The 21,184-nt window shown below is 39.5% G+C and overlaps 1 protein-coding gene across 2 annotated transcripts in view; it reads left to right on the forward strand.

Annotated features, from left to right (window-relative positions):
• HTR7 (5-hydroxytryptamine receptor 7) overlaps positions 1-18,026 on the forward strand; it is a 202,589-nt gene extending 184,563 nt beyond the window's left edge. For both annotated transcript variants that reach the window (XR_014072802.1, XR_014072805.1), the window contains one exon: positions 17,845-18,026. The gene's annotated coding sequence lies outside the window, so the exon portion shown is untranslated. The remainder of the gene's footprint in view (positions 1-17,844) is intronic.
• The last annotated feature ends 3,158 nt before the right edge of the window (positions 18,027-21,184 follow it).

Below are 21,184 nucleotides of genomic sequence, written 5' to 3' on the forward strand. Positions count from 1 at the left end.
ATATGAGGCCTCCCTTCTGAAGCTTTCTTTGGAATGCTAATCAAGTTCCCCAAGTCACAGAAGCCAGACCTTAATGTTGAGCCCTGAAAATGGGCAGACAGTACTCAGCTTTTATGAACAGGAAAGGCTGCCTGGGCTCATGGTCTCAATATTTTTTCACACCTTAAAATGAAACACACGGCTCTTCAGGGTTACAAGGAAGCTGTAATAAAAAATGCTTCAGTTCAGTTCAGTCGCTCAGTCGTGTCTGACTCTTTGCGACCCCATGAATCGCAGCACTCCAGGCCTCCCTGTCCATCACCAACTCAGGGGGTTTACCCAAACCCATGCCCATTGAGTTGGTGATGCCATCCAGCCATCTCATCCTCTGTCGTCCTCTTCTCCTCCTGCCCCTAATCCTTCCCAGCATCAGGGTCTTTCCCAATGAGTCAGCTCTTCACATCAGGTGGCCAAAGTATTGGAGTTTCAACTTCAACATCAGTGCTTCCAGTGAACACCCAGGACTGATCTCCTTTAGGATGGACTGGTTGGATCTCCTTGCAGTCCAAGGGACTCTCAAGAGTCTTCTCCAACACCACAGTTCAAAAGCATCAATTCTTTGACGCTCAGCTTTTCTTATAGTCCAACTCTCACATCCATACATGATCACTGGAAAAACCATAGCCTTGACTAGACGGACCTTTGTTGGCAAAGTAATGTCTCTGCTTTTTAATATGCTATCTAGGTTGGTCATAACTTTCCTTCCAAGGAGTAAGCGTCTTTTAATTTCATGGCTGCAATCACCATCTGCAGTGATTTTGCAGCCCAGAAAAACAAAGTCTGACACTGTTTCCACTGTTTCCGCATCTATCTGCCATACTATTGGAATTTCCAGGGTGATCTGATAGTTTATGCTAAGAATAAGTCAGAATATTCAACATTGAAACTGGATTGGGAAATCAAAATATATGGTTAACATACTAATCAGATATCAGTTGAGAGCATATGTATCAGCCCCCAAACATCTCTGTTTTGGGTTTTTTTTTTTTAAATGTATGGAGTCTGACCTTATAGAGTAATTCCTTTGGGTCTTGCATATCTTGCTGCAAGGTTGAATAAAATGGACAGATTAATGCTTTTATGTTGTCACCAGGGTTCCCTGGTGGCTCAGATGGTAAAGAATCTGCCTGCAGTGCAGGAGATCTGGGCTCGATCCCTGGGTTGGGAAGATTCCCTGGAGAAGGGAATGGGAACCCACTCTAGTATTCTTTGTTGGAGAATTCCATGGACAGAGGAACCTGGTGAGCTACAGCCCATGGGGTCACAAAGAATCGGACATAACTGAGTGACTAACACATACATTGCTTTTATAGTCTGTCCCATGTTTAGATCCCAGAGTGACATCAGCCATTATACATGAGGAAAGGAGAAACTAAACTTAGAGAGAAAACTGGCATTTTTGCAGCAAGCAGCTGTTATGCTTTAGCAGCAAGGAATCATGGAATCTTGTATGATTTATCTTGGTACAGTTTGTTTACATACTGTGTAATAATTTCCCCAAATAGAATCTACTCTAGGCCCAGAGTTTAAGAGAGATTTTAGCAATTTATTTTTAACTCCATTTAAAAACACAACAAACAACATCTCCCAAAGCATGATCTTATATTTTGATTTACAGCCATAAGGAATCTAAGAATAAACTCATTGAGTCATGGAATTCTTTAAACCAAAAATTGCGGAATTCCTTTAAACCAAGATATTCAAAGATTTCAAACTAAACACTGAGCTTTTAGGATGCCCCTATGGAATGGGCCAATCTGTTTGTCATCAAATAAATGTGCTAAGCTCCCACATGTGCAGGCAGCTAGAATCTGTTCAGATTAAAAAAAAATTCTTTATGCAAAATTACTTGTTTCTCTCATTGTTTAAAGATGATTTATAGGGAATTCCATGTTCAGCAGCTACAGATAGTGGTGCTGCATAATCAATAGCTCTATTACAATACTCTTGGCAGCTGACGTTGCTCATTGATGAAAGAGGGAGGTATTTTCCCTCTTTTCCTCACCATCTCACATTGAGGCTTATGATTGTTTTCTTAGCTGCATGCTTTCAGGATCAATTTAGGCCATCACAATAGGGAATTCACTTAGCATTTGTATTTGATTGAATGGCAGGCACCACTCTGAGTACTTTAGTTGCATTAACTCATTTCAGCCTCATAACTTTCCTGTCAGTTATATATTATTATTCCTCCCCTTTTACAGATGAAGAAACTGAAGCACAGAGAGGTTAAGCAATGGGCCCAAAGTTGCACAGCTAATAAATGATAGAACTGGAATTTGAAGCCAGGCCATCTAACCTCACAATTTCTGCTCCTAACCAGGATACTATGCTGCATTAGTGAATCATTGCTCAGTGCTGGCAAAATGAATCTGGTGAAAAACTCCAGCTACTTTATTCAAGTTCTGTGTCTGTTCTTCTTCTTAAAGAAGTCTGTGATGTTTATCTTGACAAGAAAAAAAGTGAGGCTGCATGTGAACATCAAGACATTTTCAGAGGACTCCTGTATCCTTAAGTGGAAGTGTTAATCACTCAGTCATGTCAGACTCTTTGTGACCCCATGGACTGTAGCCTGCCAGCCTCCTCTGTCCATGGGATTTTTCAGGCAAGATATATGGGGGTAGGTAGTCATTCCCTGCTCCAGGGGATCTTACCAACCCAGGGATGGAAACGGCTTCCTGCATTCAGGCAGATTCTCTACCATCTGGGCCACCAGAGAAGCCCTGTATCCTAAAGATAATCAGAAATATGGAATAAGCCTAAAGAACAAGAATGTTTGTCACAGTGTAATTTATGAGGGCAAGAATGAGAACTGGTAGGATGTTCCTCTGCCCTTAGTTGGGAAGTCAATTTAATTACATTTGACCCTCGATCAACACAGGCTTGAACTGTGTGGGTTCACTTATTTGTGGACTTTTTCCAAAAGTGAATACTATAGTCTTGCATGATCCTCAGTTGTTGAATCCGAGGATGCAGAACCTCGTATATGGAGAGACCTCAGATACAGAGGAATCTTAGGTATGGAGGAATCACATACAGGGAGAGGTGGCTATAAATTATTCAGAATTTTGGTGATGTGGTGGGTGGGTACCCCTAATCCCCACATTATTCCATCAACTCTACATTATTTAATTTGAAAACATGTATGTATTTATGTTTATCCATGTACCTTTTGCAGGTGCCATTGCTAATAAATATTAACTTACTCAGACTTCAACACAATACTGTGCAGTGGACACTGTTATCTCTGGTTGACAGATACAGTGCCTAATGCACAAGGAGACTAGGGAATTTGCCCAGTGTGGTTGAGTCAGAAATTTAATCTGGATGAGCTGGCTCCAGAGTACTGCCTTTAACCACTTTGCACATGATTCCTTGGTGGCCACTATAATTGTGCTTTTTAAAGAATTTTGTTTTGTTTTCTCTTTTTCATTTTTCTGTGCCTTCCTGAGGGGTATTTAAATTCAGTTTTGATTTCCATAGCATTTTAAAATGTTTCTTTTTGTGTATTTCTTATAATGATTACTCTAGGTTTTACATTATACACACACACCATATCACAGTCTACAGGTGTCAACATTTACCAGTTTGACTTAAGTGTAGAAACCTCTTCCCTCTTTTTTAATCCCTTTACTCTCTCCCCCTAATCTTGTCTTAGATATTTCCTGTATATACATTGGGAACCACAGCAGACGTTGTCTTAATTTTTCTTCAACTATCAATTAGAAAATTTTTCTTAAGCCATATAATTTAGAAAATTTAAGAGAAGGAAGTATTACTGCATTTATAAAAATCAAAACCATTCTTTTGATCTTTCTGTGTTCATTCTTACATTCTCGTTTTCTAAGATGTCTTATCAGTTTGTTTTTTTTTTCTGTTTAGAGAACTTCCCTTAGTTATTCTTTTCTAGTTGCTCTGCTAGAAGTAAATTCTGGTTAACCTTTATCTGAAAATATCTTATTTCCTCTTCATGAAGGATATATTTGTTAATTATAGAATTCTGAATTCATGGTTCTTGTCTTTCAGCACTTGAAAGTTGTTGTGCCACTTTTTTTTCCAGCCTTCAGGGATTCCAATGAGAAGTCTGCCTTGTTCAAACTGTTCCCCCCGCCCCCCCACACCCCACCTATAGGATGCATCATTTCTCTCAGGCTATTTTCAAGATTATTTTTATCTTCAGTTTTCAGTTTAGCTATCATATGTCTTGACATAGATTTCTTTGGATTTATCCTGTTTGAATTTCTTTCAGTTTCTTGTATCGTAGGTTTATGTCTTACCAAATTTGGGGGAATTGTCAGCCATGATTTCTTTGAGTGCTTTTTCAGTCCACCCTTTTTCTGCCTTTTTCCTGGGCTTCAGTGACATGAAGGTTAATCTTTTGTCATAGTCCCCTATGTCCCTGAGGCTATATTCATTTTTTTCCCCTATTTTCTTTCTCTCTGTTGTACAGATTGGGTAATTTCTACTATTTTAATTTTAAACTTTTTGATTTTTCTTCTGTCCTTTTCTTTCTGCTGTTGAACCATCCACTGAGTTTTTTTTTTTTTTCATTTATGTTATGTATTGGTTCTAGAATTTCCATTTGTTTTTTCTTCATATCTTCTGTTTCTTTTCTATGACTTTCTATTTTTCATTTGGTTCAAACATGTTCATATGCTCACTGAAACATTTTTTAGATGGCTGCTTTAAAATCCATGTCAGATCATTCCAACAGTTGTGTCATATTGGTTGATTTTCTTTTCTCACTTGATTTGAGATCTTTTCTGTTCTTGGTATCAAATGATTTTCAGTTGAAACTTGGACTTGTGATGTTATAAGACTTGATAACAAGTCTTATTTTAAATAGCTTATTTTAGAGTGGGGTTTTTTTTGTTTTTTTTTTTTGTAATAATATGGAGACTAGGGGCTCTTAGCAGGCAAAGACAAAAGCTGTAAGTCCTCTTAGAGCCTAAAGCCGTTGTTTGTACAATGTCACTCTGCCACATTTTGCTGGCAAACAAGCTGTGATGTCAGGTTCAAGGGGAGGGAAAATCAAACTGCATCTCTAGCTGAGAGGAGTGGCAGAATCACATTCCAAAAGTGCATGCAGGAGGGAGGAGTGGTTGTGGCCATCTCTGAAAATGATTTGCTACATTCATAGCTATTTTGCCTTATGAAATTATGAATTACTCATTTCATCAATTATTTATTTGTGTATGTGTGTGTATTTCCTGGTTTTCTATATTAGAGCAATGTCCCCTTTACAGTTGATCCTTGAACAACACACGTTTGTACCCACACGTGGGTACACTTACATGCAAATTTTTGTACTACACAATTTGCCATTGGTTTAATCCCTGGATGTGGAACTATAGATACAGAGGGCTGAATATAGTTATTCATGGATTTTTGACTGCTTGAGGGGGTGGTTTCATATCCCTAACCTCTGTGTTGTTCAAGGGTCAACTGTAGTAAAAAGAAACACATATCAAAACCACCAAAAAAAAAACAACAAAAAAAAGAGTCACGTAAGTGTCAAATTATACTGTGAGGTGCTTTGCAGATGGAATTCAACAACCATGGTCTTTGCTCTTTAGAACTGTATAGTGTCTAAAGGTAATGCCTGGGATGATTTCAAACACTTGAAAGTGATGTCCTGGTGTGTGTCTTTTTCATCTTATCATCCAGTGTAAAGCATGGGAAGATACTCACTGGGTACCTGTCATCCTTGTATGTTCAGGCAAAGGAGAATCTGTGCAGCCTCTTAACTTGCAGGGCTGTTGGGAGCTGGAAGATGCCAGATTTCACTGAACATCTCTGCCTCACCATTCCTTCACATATTTTATTGGCACAGGTGGGAACCATGTCTGGATCTCTGTTGCCAGGTGACTATAATGTCCATGAAAATAACAGCAACTCTGCTTTCTTGGATATACTTTAGGGAGGGCAAGGAAATAGGAGATTCTCTAGCCTCTCCTTAGGGGTGAATTAGGGTTCTGTATGTATGGGAATCAGGAGTTCCTTGAGGGTGGAGGCTGATTACATACAATAGTAAGTGTTAGAATGCACATGTTGAATTAGATTTAAATTCCATGATGAAAAGGCACTACTTTAATCTGTGGAAGGAAGACTTGGGAAGAGTTATACTCATCTTGAGCAATTATAACACCTTATGGTAATGTACAGTTTTCAGAGTATTTTCATCTCAGTTTTACTCTTCACATGACTTTAAGTGTCTTATCCATAAAATGGAAATGATGGTATCTACAAGTCAGAATGCTGAGAGTTAGCTAACATCTACTACTTTAGGCGGAAACTAAGTTTTGTTTAGAATTAAATATGATGATAAATGTGAAAGGAGCTTTTTAAATTTTATGATGACATTTAAATGTGAACTGTTACTATTCTTGTTCTTATTACTTTAGGCATAGCATTTCCTTTTTTTTTTTTCATTTAAAAATTAAGAAACTGAGGTTAGTTCAGGTTAAACAATTTGCCAATTAGTTGAATAATGGAATTTGGCTTTAATCTACATGTTGTGGCTCCTATGTCAGGGACCTTCATATTAGTATTATTATTCCAAATTATTTTATGACTTTGCACCATTCCCTCCAGACTCCCTCCATAAGGATAAATGCTAATTGGCCTTGCATCTCTCTGTGAAGAAAGACCATCCCATGTACCAGGAGTCAGCATACTGCGGCCCATGGGTCAAGTCCCCACCACATATCTTTGTACTGGACACAGCCACACTCATTCATTTGTTGTCTGTGTCTGCTTTCATTCTACAAAGGCAGGGTTGAATAGTAGCAACAGAGACTATAGGCCTGCAGAGCCTAAAGTATTTATTATCTGACCTTTAGCTCAGTTGGTAAAGAATCTGCCTGCAATGCAGGAGACCCCACTTTGATTCCTGGGTTGGGAAGATCCGTTGGAGAAGGGATAGGCTACCCAGTCCAGTATTCTTGGGTTTCCCTGGTGGCTCAGCTGGTAAAGAATCCACCTGCAAGGTGGGAGACCTGGGTTCGATCCCTGGGTTGGGAAAATCCCTTGGAGAAGGGAATGACTCCAGTATTCTGGCCGGGAGAATTCCATGGACCGTGTAGTCCATAGGGTCACAAAGAGTCGGACACAGCTAAACGACTTTCACTTTCACTTTTACAGAAAAAGTTTACTGACTTCTGACTTTTATTGTCATCTCAAACACTGTAGAACACATGCTTATGAAGAGTGATATTCCAGAGCTCACTAGTAACATCAACAAGTGTACTTTTCAGCTCTTCAGCCCTTGATCTTTCAGATCAAGGCGGGAAAATGATTCACTTTAATCTTCATGTATTTCCTCCCCAGGAGAAATTTGGTTTCTCAATATACGCTCAGTCGTGTCTGACTCTTTGTGACCTCATGGACTGTAGCCCGCTAGACTCTTCTGTCTGTGGAATTCTGCAGGCAAAAATACTGGTGTGGGTTGCCATTCCATTCTCCAGGGGATCTTCCTGACCGGGGGATGAAATCTGAGTCTCCCACATTGCAGGCAGATTCTTTACCATCTGAGCCACCAGGGAAGCCCTCTCAATACACCGGAAGCATTTGTTCCTAGGAATCCCTCTGACCCTAGCTTCATTGACTATTAAATCAGGAAGGGAGGGACCTTAGAAATGTGTGGTTCAGCACCCTCACTCGAGGGATAACACTAAGACCCGCAGAAGGAAAGCACTGCCCGTCAAGTTAGGCAGTGGTTGGCAGTTAGATGAGAACCCAGCATCCTGACATCTAGTGGTTCCTTTATCCTGAAAACTAATTTAGACTGAATTATAGTGTCTCACTTTCGGATTGCAAGTGGAATTTTTATCCAGGTATTTTGTGCTGGGAAGGAAAAAGCCACAGATTAAAAGAATCACAAGACAATTCATGTTAGGATCTGGAGCTCTTGAGCCTAAATATATAGACCAAGCATTTCCTTCTTTTGCTAAGAAAAATTATAAAGAACAGCCTGCACTATTCATTTTGGTCTCTTTTGCCCCTGATTTTTCTCATCTCCTAATTCCCTCTTGGCTAAGTACATTGTTGATATTACTGTCTGACCTGATGTCACAGAGGGTTCAGAAGACCAGACTAAGCCTGTGACAGCTGTTCAAACAGCATAAGGGAGTCACAGAGAGAGGAAGGTCATGGAGAGGCTACATTCCTGCTCTGGTTTCTGAGTTTCTTTGTGTTGTTTCTGGGTGAAGATCACAGTTTCTGAATTTTTTGATTCATCAGTTATGTGGAGTTTTTATGGTTCTATAACTGAAGAAAACCAAGTCTTTTGTTTAGGATACCTAAGCCTACCCACTGGATTAATGGTGTTTCGTGGCCCAGTTAACCTCCATGAAGAGCTGGGTCCTTAAAGACAATTAAACTCAGCAGACTGAAATGTCCCTGGTTCAGTGGTTAAGACTCTGTCCTTGCAACACAGAGGGCACGAGTTCAGTCACTGGTTGGGGAGCTAAGATTGTACATGGCGTGTGGTGTGGCCAAACAAAACAAAGAAAAACAAACAAACAAAAAACTCAGCAAGATTTTCAATGGGAAAGTGGCTGGAACCACAAAAGGCCCAACAGCAGGCAGGATGGGGAGCAGGAGAGATCAAGGCAAAGTCACACCCGGAGGGTCATTTCTTTGGACAGGCCATTGAAAAAACCCCCCAAAACCCAACAGTGACTTTTTAGAAGGATTTAACCATTGTGTAACATTGATGATAACTCTCAGGACTGGGTGTGGAATATAATTCTCCCTTTCCAGCAACATCTGCTCTCTTATTCTAGTAACAGGGCCTCCTTCTTTCGGGGAGCTCACTCATATTCACTCTGTGCAGCTTGAATGGGGTTTTCCCTCAAAGGGCTCTTTCCCTTTGATCAGATGTAGTCCTATGATCTAAGCTAAGCCACCTGGGTTATCTCTCTCAGCAATTCCATCCTAAACACAGAGGGTCAATGCGGCAGAGACCCATGTAGGGACATTCATCCTACTGTGCGGATACCTCAGTCTGCCCTGGGTTCAGTCTTTCCCAAGTCTGGTTGCTCTCCTTTCAGTTTCCTGAGCTCACTATTCCCATTTATTTATTTTTATTTTATTGCTTAAGAAAGTAGCATTCTGTTTTTGTTACTTTTGGAGTGTTTAAATGATCCCAAGCGGCACAAAATAACTGGGCTTAGCATACGTTATCTTATATATTTAACAAAAATACCAACTATTATTATGTGTGTAGGTTAAATATATATGATTCGTTCTGTTGCATGCATGAGGAAATTGAAGTTATAGATAGCTTAAGTAAGTTGCCAAGATTTATGCTGGTAACAGGGGAAGGAGCGGAGGCTGGAGCTCAAGACTGTTGCACCCTGGACCCAGGACATCACAGAACCCATGAGTGGACGGTGTGCCTATTAGAAAGCAGGAGAAGTCTGGGTCTCAGGAAGCATCCAGGAGAGCTGCTGGGAAGCCAGTTGTTCCTTGAGGAATAGGAGCTACACATCAATCCCACCCCTCCCCCACCCTTTTTTAATTTCCTGGAAGCAGTCAAATTTTACCTGCTGTGTTTTATCTCTTGGTATAAAGGGGTTAAGGCACATTTCTCTGAGTCAAAAATCATTTTACATGTGAGGGAACCAAGCTCCAGAGATGGCAGATGGATTTTGACCCACAGCAAGGTCACGTAGCAAGTTAGTGCCAGATAATGGATAGAGACTAGGGGTTCTTGACTCTTCATGTGTCAACCTTTCCAGTTTTCCACATATGCCTACTTCCTTGATGACTCTGGAAGGGGTGGCATGTTATGTTTTCCTGCAACAGTAGAGTGAAGTTGCACCAGATACACATTTAACTTTTGTGAATTTAAGTGTTTAAATACTTGGCAATGGAAGGAAACAAGAATAGAGAAAGAGCAAATTTTAATATCACGATTCCATCTGTCAGTCTGGCTTACGGGCCAAAGGAAAAATGAGAAGGGAGAGGTGAGTATGATGATCATCTAGTAGGTTTCAAATCTCATTTATCTCTTGCAGTGTGAGCATCTAACCATTTTAAAACACATGGCCATGTGTGTATGTATTTCTTTTAAAATTCAACGTGAACTCTGATACACAATCCATCTATTTATACTGACCTCTCTCTACCTCCCAAACTCTAGCTGTCTGTTCAATACGGGAGGAAAAAACTGACTCTGGTGGACTTCCTGACAGCTGGTGTTGTAATTTATAGGCAAAGACATTTTCAAGGATAATTTGAACTGCAGTTATTATTTGCTTAGTATACTGACTTTAAAAATTTCAGCCCAACATAAGTTGCAGCTCTGTGCCTTACTATAGTGGGAGGCAGTCAAATGTGGTGAAACTGTAGGATATGGGCCCTTGTGTTACAAAATTCATATTGATAGGCATTCTATGTGTGATTCTGAGAATTTTATTCCCAATATTATAGGAAAAACCCGATGTAAAATGTTTAGCATAAATATCTGTCTATGTTTAGTGCCAAAGTGCTAGTTAGTAATATATTTATTGTAATAGAACTGATCAAAGAAATTTTGTAATATTAGCTAAATATAGTAAAGAAAAGAGCTAGCTGGCACTTGTAACTCTTAGTTCATATTCTCTATATTTTATCTTTATTTGTATTCATAAACTGAGGAAATTAGATCCAGATTCTTCCCAAAGGTCTACATCTCTGATGATGGCAATATTGATACTCTCATCTATTTATGTTTTAGTTATCTATTGCCTAACAATTTGTATGAAACCAAATCTTAATTGTTTAAAGATACAAGTATATTTAGTTTCAAATCTGTCGGCTAGGCAGTTCTGGTCTCCCATGGGCTCATTCTGTGTCTGTGAGCAGCTGTGGGTTGGATAAGCAACTCTGCTGGTCTTGGCTAGCCTTTCTTCCACATGTAGATCAGCTGGTTGGAGGCTGGGCTAGGACAGCCTTGGCTAGTACAGCTGAGCTCTCCTCCAAAAGGCTAGCTCGGGTTCATTCATGATTGTGGCAGGGTTCCAAGAAGGAAAAGGGAAGCACAAAATGCCTCTTGAGACTTCAGCTCAGAACTGGTATAACATTGCTTTCTCCATATTTTATTAGACAAAGCACGTCACAGAACTGGCTTAGATTCAAGGGGTGAATAAAGAGATTCATTATTTAAAATTTTATTTATTTATTTATTTATTTTTGACTGTGCCGGGTCTTCATTGCTGCACTCAGGCTTTTTCTAGTTGCGGCAACTGGGGGCTACTCTCTAGATGCAGTGTGCAGGCTTCACATTGCATTGGTTTCTCTTGTTGCAAAGCACAGGCTTTAGACTCATGGGCTTAGTTAATCCTCAGTATGTGGGATCTTCCCGGACCAGGGATCAAACCTATGTCCACTGCACTGTCAGGCAGATTCTCTACTACAGGACCATGAGGGAAGTCCAAAGAGACTCATCATTTTGATGGAATAGCTGCAAAGATATATTTTTAAAGAGTGTAGATACAATAAGAGCTATAGTTGGGAGTATTTTATTATACCAATTTTTCATAACTTCAAGTGTCTTGGTACCTGTCAGTGAGCTCTGATGTGTTCTCCAGACAAATTTTTGTCTTCCTTGGGGTAGAATTCAGGTTCTCCAGTGGCTCATGGTGACTGACACATGTAAGTTATCAGGTTTTCTCTCAGTCTATTCTCCCCCAACTAGGTTCCTGAGGTTGAGGCAAGGTTTTTAACAGAGAAAGTTCTAGCCCTGTCAGAACTTAACCTGGAGATACATTTATTTCAGATTTGTAATAAAATGCTGTGCCTGTTAACTCATAGAATTGTGACCCTCTGGACATGGCCCAAATTGACAAATACATTGGTCAATTAGGATTGTTCAGAAAGGCAATTATCACTCAAAATAATGAGAGAATAATCATTATTCTCTTTCTTGATCTTCAAAGGAGAGGAACATAGATTAAAAATATGGCAAAGAATACTACTTTTGATAGCTACAATATAATTGTTCTTTTCCTTAGCAATGGTAGAGATGGTGGTAGTGGTGTGTGTATATGTGTGTGTAAATTAATAAACTAAGAATGTCCAGCAAAAGTTCTTTGAACAGAACAATGGCTCATTATCATTAGATGTCAGCCAAGAGGTATATAGTGTTTTATGACTGCTGCTGGTGGTGATATGGGTAGAGTATTAGTCACTGATGAAGATGATGGTTACTAGCTCTAGAGTTCAATAATAGAGAGCTTGACTTCATAGTATAAGTTCTCTCAGATATACTTTAAATTATCTCTAGATTATTTATCATTTATAATATAAAAGCTATGAAGATAGTTGCTAGAGTGCTATCAATTCAAGTTTTGCTTTTTGGAATTTTTGAATTTTGTGTTCAAATATTTTCAATCTGTGGTTTGTTGAATCTGTGGATGTAGACCCCATGAATATGGAAGTTCAGTTCAGTTCAGCTGCTCAGTTGTGTCCGAATCTTTGCAACCCCATGAATCGCAGCACACCAGGCCTCCCTGTCCATCACCAACTCCCGGAGTCCACCCAAACCCATGCCCATCGAGTCGGTGATGCCATCCAACCATCTCATCCTCCATCGTTTCCTTCTCTTCTTGCCCCCAATCCTTCCAGCATCAGGGTCTTTTCCAACGAGTCTACTCTTCGCATGAGGTGGCCAAAGTATTGGAGTTTCAGCTTCAACATCAGTCCTTCCAATGAACACCCAGGTCTGATCTCCTTTAGGGATGGACTGGTTGGATCTTCTTGCAGTCCAAGGTACTCTCAAGAGTCTTCTCCAGCACCACAGTTCAAAAGCATCAATTCTTCGACGCTCAGCTTTCTTCACCATCCAACTGTCACATCCATACATGACTACTGGAAAAACCATAGCCTTGACTAGACGGACCTTTGTTGGCAAAGTAATGTCTCTGCTTTTAAATATGCTATCTAGGTTGGTCATAACCTTCCTTCCAAGGAGTAAGCGTCTTTTAATTTCATGGCTGCAATCATCATCAGCAGTGATTTTGGAGCCCCCCAAAATAAAGTCTGACCCTGTTTCCACTGTTTCCCCATCTATTTCCCATGAAGTGATGGGACCAGATGCCATGATCTTAGTTTTCTGAATGTTGAACTTTAAGCCAACTTTTTCACTCTCCTCTTTCACTTTCATCAAGAGGCTCTTTAGTTCTTCTTCACTTTCTGCCATAAGGGTGGTGTCATCTGCATATCTGTGGTTATTGATATTTCTTCCAGCAATCTTGATTCCAGCTTGTGCTTCCTCCAGCCCAGCGTTTCTCATGATGTACTCTGCATATAAGTTAAATAAGCAGGGTGACAATATACAGCCTTGACGTACTCCTTTTTCTATTTGGAACCAGTCTGTTGTTCCATGTCCAGTTCTAACTGTTGCTTCCTGACCTGCATACAGGTTTCTCAAGAGACAGGTCAGATGGTCTGGTATTCCCATCTCTTTCAGAATTTTCCACAGTTTATTGTGATCCACACAGTCAAAGGCTTGGCATAGTCAATAAAGCAGAAATAGATGTTTTTCTGGAACTCTCTTGCTTTTTCAATGATCCAGAGGATATTGACAATTTGATCTCTGGTTCCAAATGCCGATTGTATTTGTTTTCTTTTTCACTTTGGTTTTTGTTCCCCTTTTCTTTCTTTCCTGCCTTTTTTTGGATTACTTGAAAATTTTTAGTATTCTATTTTAATATTCTATTGGCTATTTGGCTATATCTTTTTGTATTAATCTTTTCAGTGTTTGCCCTAAAGATTACACTGTGCATTCGTCCTAGGTCATTTTAGTCATGTCCATTTCTTTGTGATCTTATGGACTGTAGCCTGCCAAGCTCCCCTGTCTGTCAGTTTCTCCAGGTGAGAATACTGGAGTTGGCTGTCATGCCCTCCTCCAAGGGATCTTCCTGACCCAGGGATTGAGTCCATGTCTCTTGGGTCTCCTACATTGGGAGGAGAGCTCTCCATATAAGCTTAAATATTTCAGTACTTACATATTGTATGTCTCAAAAAAAAAAAATGAACAGTCTGGTTTTGTACGTCAGGGATGTGAGTTTGTAAGTCTACCCCAAGCAATTAATCCACATGTATGTGCCCTTATTGTCAGTGTTCTGAAGCTTGCAGAAATCAATATATCCATATACTAATTCCTAAATCTGTATAACCTTACATGGCAAAAGGGACTTTTCTGCTGCTGCTGCTGCTAAGTCGCTTCAGTCGTGTCCGACTCTGTGCGACCCCATGGACAGCAGCTCACCAGGCTCTGCCGTCCCTAGGATTCTCCAGGCAAGAATACTGGAGTGGGTTGCCATTTCCTTCTCCAGTGCATGAAAGGGAAAAGTGAAAGTGAAGTTGCTCAGTCGTGTCCGACTCTTAGCAACCCCATGGACTGTGGCCTACCAGGCTCCTCCATCCATGGGATTTTCCAGGCAAGAGTACTGGAGTGGGGTGCCATTGCCTTCTCCGAAGGGACTTTTCACATGCTACTAATTTAAAGATCTTGAGATAGGAAGGTTTTCATTCTCAGTTATCCAGGTGGTCCCAATGTAATGACAGGGGTCCTTAAAGATGGAGGTGGGCGATTAGGATTGGAGAAGGCAGTGTGACAACAAAAGCAAAGACTGGAGTGGTATGGCCATCATCCGAGGAATGGGGACCGCCACCATAAGCTGGAATAGGATAAGAAAGAAGGAAGCTTCTTTTACCCTTGGAGCCTTCAGGAAATATCCAGTTGACACTTTGATTTTACCTTCACTTCAGACGTCCAACCTCCAGAACTGAAAGAATAAATTTGTGTTTTTTAAAGCCACTTAGTTTATGGAAATTTGTTACGTCAGCAATGGAAAAGCACAATGCAAGAGATCAAGAAAAAAGTCAGAAAGGTCAAATATTTAATGGAATTAGGCTAAGATGGCTTGGTTTTTCCACCTAATAATAGGGATGAATAACTAAAGTCTATTGAACATAACTTCATAAGGTGTGGCTGTGCACTATTATAATTTGATTTTGTGAAGTCTTTTAAATGCTACGTTGACTGATCTATCCATTCACAACTGTCACAGTCTTACTTTGGATATTTATTATATTCATGTGGACCTTAGGTAAGTTGTGCTTTTATGAGACCAGTTCTATTTCTGTAGGTTTGATTTTGCATAATTTCACTTTGATCAATTCTCTGTTGATTTAAAATTTTACTCTCAGAGGTCAAGGTAATTCCCATTATTATCAGTGATATGGCAGAGTTGTATTTTGGACTCCAAACACCAAGGCTACTTGGCAAGAAAGGTTTATATTCAAACAAGCAAATAGTTTCTGAAATTCTAAAGTCCCTTTTTCATTATGTAAAACAGAAAAGTTGGTACCTAGTGAAGTGAAAGTTGCTCAGTTGTGTCCTACTGTTTGCGACCCCATGAGCTATACATTCGGAGAAGGCAATGGCACCCCACTCCAGTACTCTTGCCTGGAAAATCCCAGGGATGGCAGAGCCTGGTGGGCTGCCATCTATGGGGTCGCACAGAGTCGGACACGACTGAAGCGACTTAGCAGCAGCAGCAGCAGAGCTATACATTTCTTGGAATTCTCCAGGCCAGAATACTGAAGTGGGCCCTTTCCAAGGGATCTTCCCAACCCAGGGATTGAACCCAGGTCCACCCACATTGCAGGTGGATTCTTTACCAGCTAAGCTACCAGGGAAGCCCTATTGTGTACTGACTACAAAGCCTTATTAGTAATCATGTGGCTAAGGCAGCAATAAATGCTTATTTAGATACATCTTCAGATCATCCCTCTTCCTCTTATTTTTTGGCTGTTACAATACGTTTTTCATGTATTGTACAAATTTCATGTATTTTCATGTATTAGTGAAAAACTAATATTTGCTGGTATTTCTTAGTTTACCATTTACAGTGAATGTTTTATAATTGACATCTTTAAATGAGGGGAAATGATGAGAAGAGTTTTTTCAGTGTGTAATGTCACATATTGCAACTCACTGGTAATGCTCGATTCTATAACCCTCAATTATTACACAGTGAAGTGTAAAATATTATAAAACATAAATTCCTAAGAAAGTTTACAGGAATAGATGTTAAAATAATTCAACTGTAGAGCCACACATGCCAAAGCTCTATAGCACCTGTGTGTGTATGCACATTAGCAATCCAAGGCAGACTCCATTTCTTTATTTTAATGTTAAAATTCTTTATTTTCTTTCATACCTTCTGAAAAAAATTAGCTGGAAGTTCACAAACTCTTAAAGAATCCATGGACAGACCAGGAAAGATGCAATTTCCTGAAACTATTTATGAAATATGTGTGTAGATGTTTGTAGACTTTTTTGAGGGGTTGATGTCCCATAATTTATATCAAATTTTCACAGGGGACATGGCCTCCAAAATGTTAAGACTGCCAGCTCTAGACTCAGAGGTTATAACGTATACCATTATTTGCTATTGTTTTCTGACTGCGAAGCATGTTAAAAGGCATGTTATTGAAGCCAGTCTGAAGCTTAGTTCCAACCTGATCAGCTTAGCACCTGTTTTAAAATTAATCTATTTCAAATATTTATATAACCACATGCCCTCCACAGGCATTTGGGTTGTGCCAGCTCAGCTCATTGAATGAGTGTAAGGCTGGTGATATAGATACAGTCAGAAGGAGCCTGTTGAAATTACAGATCTGCGGGAAAGTTTGCAATGGTACTTTGGAATTGGCAATTATTTTATAAAGTTTTCTATGTGGTCACTACTTAAAGGGGGAAGAATAGCACAATGACATCACTTAGGGACTTAAAAGAAATACAGAATCCATGTGCTTTTTCCCCTTTGCCCCTTCTCCTTCCTGCTAAACCATAATCTGCATTTTAACACCATCCTTGAGTGTTTTGTATATTCATTAAAGTTTGAGAAATACTGGAGCAAGTTTTAGAATCAACCAGTCCTAAAGGCTTTCTTTCCTCTTTTTCTCTCTCCTCACTGATATAAAAGAATTCTAATTAGGGTAATAAGAATATTTTATTAGGTATGGCTAGTTGCTTCAAAGCATTTTATACATATTTTCTCATTTTTTTTTTAAAAAAAACAAGCTGTATTATAGCTTCTTAGTTAAGTAACATTGTGTATTAGTTAATGCCCTCCTAGGAAATGAATATACACATTCAAATATCATTAGAAGCAAGCCTGAACAAACAGAGAAACATCTAGGTAAAAGGAGTTTCCAGTATTAGAAGTGTGTTGATCTCTTTACAAATGTAGTTTCAATGTCACTTGATTCTTTTAGAAGCAGCAACTTGAACCTTCAAAACATTTAGCTCTATCTGTGTAGCAACCCTTGTAAGGATCTTTTTTTTAATCAGAATGAGATACCAGGAGACTGTCTGTCTCTCCTTAGGGCATTAAGTGAGTGGATGTTCTCTAAATACCAATTCAAAAGAGAAACAAAACAAAAACAAATATATTTCTGCATGGGTTTGCTGTACTCAGATTTTGCCAAATGTTTGTTTTTTGTTGGTTGGTTGGTTGGTATTCCTTCTCATGTCAAGGGCTTCTTAGCACTGTGGATCTCTTCCTTTCCACAGTTAGGAGATAAACCTTACAGGAATATGGAGCATATGTTTTCTTGCTTTATGTGTTCTAATCAGAACATGATCAACTGGCTCAATGATTAGTCAAGAAGCTGCAGGTTTTCTTCTCTCTCCTTTAATCCTCTTTGCTCCCTTACCTATTCCTAGTGAACTGCTAATAGTGAATGAATTTAACTACCCTATGCGTTTTATATCTCTCCTTTTTTTTTTTTTTCCTGTGGCAGATTTCAGGCTGCTTCTAAACTCGAGGCCTGGCCCTGTTCTGATCACTTGGAGGAAACTGTTTTAAAATATCTCCATCACAGTGGTTCCTGCACAGACGTTCATTCAAGCTGCTTAGTAACCACCATCACTGCATCCATGTGCTCCAGAAAGCTTCCAACCAGAGGAAAAAAAAAAAAGAAAATCATTGCTTAGCTATGAAGTTAAGCCCTGGAAAACCATAAATTCACTGGAAATTGGATGCAGGCAATTACAATAAAGGTTAGATCCCTTTCCAATTTAATTTAGAATTTTGTTTCCAGTAAAAAAACTGTAAATGTTGGTAATTGCGCTAGACACAATAGTGGCCTAAAGATGTTTATGTCCTAACTCCCAGAGTCAGTGAGTTTTCAAGGCAAAAGGGGCTTTACTGACGTGATTAAATAAGAGTCTTCAGGTGGGGAGGATAGCGTGGGTTAGCCAGGTGGGCCCAATACCATCACAAGCGTCTTTTTAGAAGTGAGGCAGGAAACCCAAAGTCAGTAGTGGATGTGAGGGAGGTACCGAGAGGTTGTGGTAATGCCAGGAAGCAGCTAGGAGCTGAGGGAGGCAGGAGGCCTTCAAAAGCTGAAAAGTCCAGGAAAGGAATTTTCCTTCAGAGCTTCCAGAAGGGAGCAGCCTGCCGACACCTTGACTTTAGCTCTGTGAGACTGTTTTCGGACTTCAGACCTCCAGAGCTGTAGGAGAAATTTGTGTTGTTCTAAGTCACTAAGGTTGGTAATTTTTTTTTCCTAGCATTAACAAGAAAACTATTGCAGTTATATAGATATTTTATTAGTTATTCTATAATTTTATGTAAGTGCATTTTTTATTTTAAAAAATGGCTGTATTATGGGTTATCAGTAACTTTCTTTCCCTAAAAATGTTGATTAAGAAAATCCTTTCTTATTTCAACACCATTATCAACCTGGAAAATTTTTGGAAATAACCAGCCTGTAAGGGTTATGAGTAAACTATGATTTGGTCTGAGTTGACTGTGCCACCTACTTGGCACAGAGCGTTGCATTGTCATGGCAAGTTCTCAGAGAGTTTGTGGTTAGCTGCTTGTTTTGGGGAGTCAGAAAGGTGTACCTTCAAATCCTGGTTCTTCAACTTCTTGTACCTTTGGGTAAGAAGTTAACTTTTCTAAGCTTTGGATTTCTTATCTAAAAGAGAGGGATCACAGGGGTGTTGTGAAGGGTATGTGAAGTAATACATGCAAAATACTTAGCAGAGTTTCCAATAAAAGTAACTACTACTTGTTGGTTAAAGCTGCAGTAGGCTTGGCCGTGGTCCACCAATGTTTGTTACTTTTAATTGCATCTGAGCTACCCCTGATAGGCCATGGATGAACCTAAAGAATCTAGGCAATGAGAAATCTAATGATAATCAGCTGCAAAGAATAATCTTAAGCGTGGAAAGAAATGGTATCTTAAAAGTGTGTATGCTCTTTGAAAACATGGTATTCTCCCAAGGGTGAGATGTGTATCCAGTCTGTTCTCTATGTTGCAAAAAAAACACTGCCTGATGTGCTTAGTGTGTGGGAGGTCATTCTTCCTTACAATATATTAATCTCTCAGCAAAAGATAACATTCTGCCTTGGTTTGCATTAGAGAATTAAATAACTAGGTGATTGTTGACATGAAAAAAATAGTACTGTTATAATATTGGATGTAATTATGCTATTTGCTAATTGGGGACTGCTGCTTAATTTCAAGAGCATTTTTTCTTATTTTCTCACTTGTGAAATTGAGGCAAAACATTCACTATCCTGTAATAAACTCACTTACTGATCTCCTTATTGCTGAAATGAAGGCCTAAACGTTAATATACAACCTAGAAGATGTACATAGGAGAAGGAAGTCACTTTTTTGGTAGCAAATCTGTAATTTTATTTATTGATTCATTTGTTTTTAATTGAAGGGTAAGTGCTTTACAGTATTGCATTGGTTTATACCAAACATCAACATGAATCGGCCATATGTTTACCCATGCCCCCTCCCACTTGAGCATCCCTCCCGCCTCCCTCCCCATCCTACCTCTCTCAACCCTGGTTTGAGTTTCCTGAGCCATATAGCAAATTCCCATTTGCTATCTATTTTACATATGGTAATGTATGTTTCCATGTTGCTCTCTTCAAACCTCCCACCCTCTCCTGACTCCCCTCTCCCAGCCGTGTCCATAAGTTTGTTCTCTCTGTGTCTCCATTGCTGCTCTGCAAATAGGTTCATCAGCACCACCTTTCTAGATTCCATATATATGCGTTAGTGTGCGATAACTGTTTTTTCTCTTTCTGACTTACTTCACTCTATATAATAGTCTCTAGGAAGTCTCTTTTTAAATGCTGCACCAGAAGGTTTCCCAGCCAGGTGTGAAGTAGGTGTAGTAGTTCTGATCAGGATACACGAGCACATTAAGACTCACTATGTTCCTCTTTTACTTTGGCAAGCTCCTAATGGAATTATGGAGCAGTACTGACTCAGGGTTGAAAGGCCTGGTTCTTGTCTTAGCTTCACAATCAACCAAACATGTGACCATGGGCATCAGTATCATCATCAGGTCCCCAGGTGTCATTAGTAAAATCAGGAGCTGAGTTTCAGCTGTGTTACCTTGGCAAGTTTTGCAATGTGAATATGCCTGTATTCTAACTTGCTGATACTCTTTTAAGTTGGCTTATTTAAAAATTTTTTTAAAGGAAATGTTCTATCGTGACTGCAAATTAAAAAAAAAATTGATACAACATCACAAATAGCAGATAACCATAAAATGAATACTTGAAAATAAAGCCTTGTTAATCCAAGATAGACAAGGTAGTTTGAAGATTCTGGGACACAGGCTTCTCTGTAAAAGGCAATTTAGAAAGTGCCAGAGAGGTGTTAGAGATACATTAGCACCAAACTGAAACCTTCTCGTGGACCAATCAGAGGGGCTGGAAGAGAGTTGAAGAGAGGATAATATCTTACCATGTGACTCACTGTTATTTAATATTCTATATAACTTGTCATTTTCTAGTGGAATGTAGCCCATGCTTTGGGAAGCTCTCAACTAGGTTAGTTCAACAGTCCTTTCTAAAGGCAAACATTTTATGATTTTGTGTTCCACTGGCAAACATTTTGACCCCCAAATATTATCAAGTCATACAGAAAGGCAGACATGCTCAGATGGAGAGAAATTTTCTTCCAAGGGAATTCATGATGGGTAGAAAAGTTTCTCTGCTGGGGAAATGCAGATTGGGCCACATCTCTTGTGCAATGAAGTTTGGAAACATGACCCAGAGCAGTGGAAGTGGCTGACCTCCCTGGGAATCCAAATTCAGGAGCCCAT

Source organism: Giraffa tippelskirchi, chromosome 2 (genome assembly GCF_054371585.1).
Source record: "Giraffa tippelskirchi isolate mGirTip1 chromosome 2, T2T-mGirTip1v1.2.pri, whole genome shotgun sequence".
Lineage (NCBI taxonomy): Eukaryota > Metazoa > Chordata > Mammalia > Artiodactyla > Giraffidae > Giraffa > Giraffa tippelskirchi.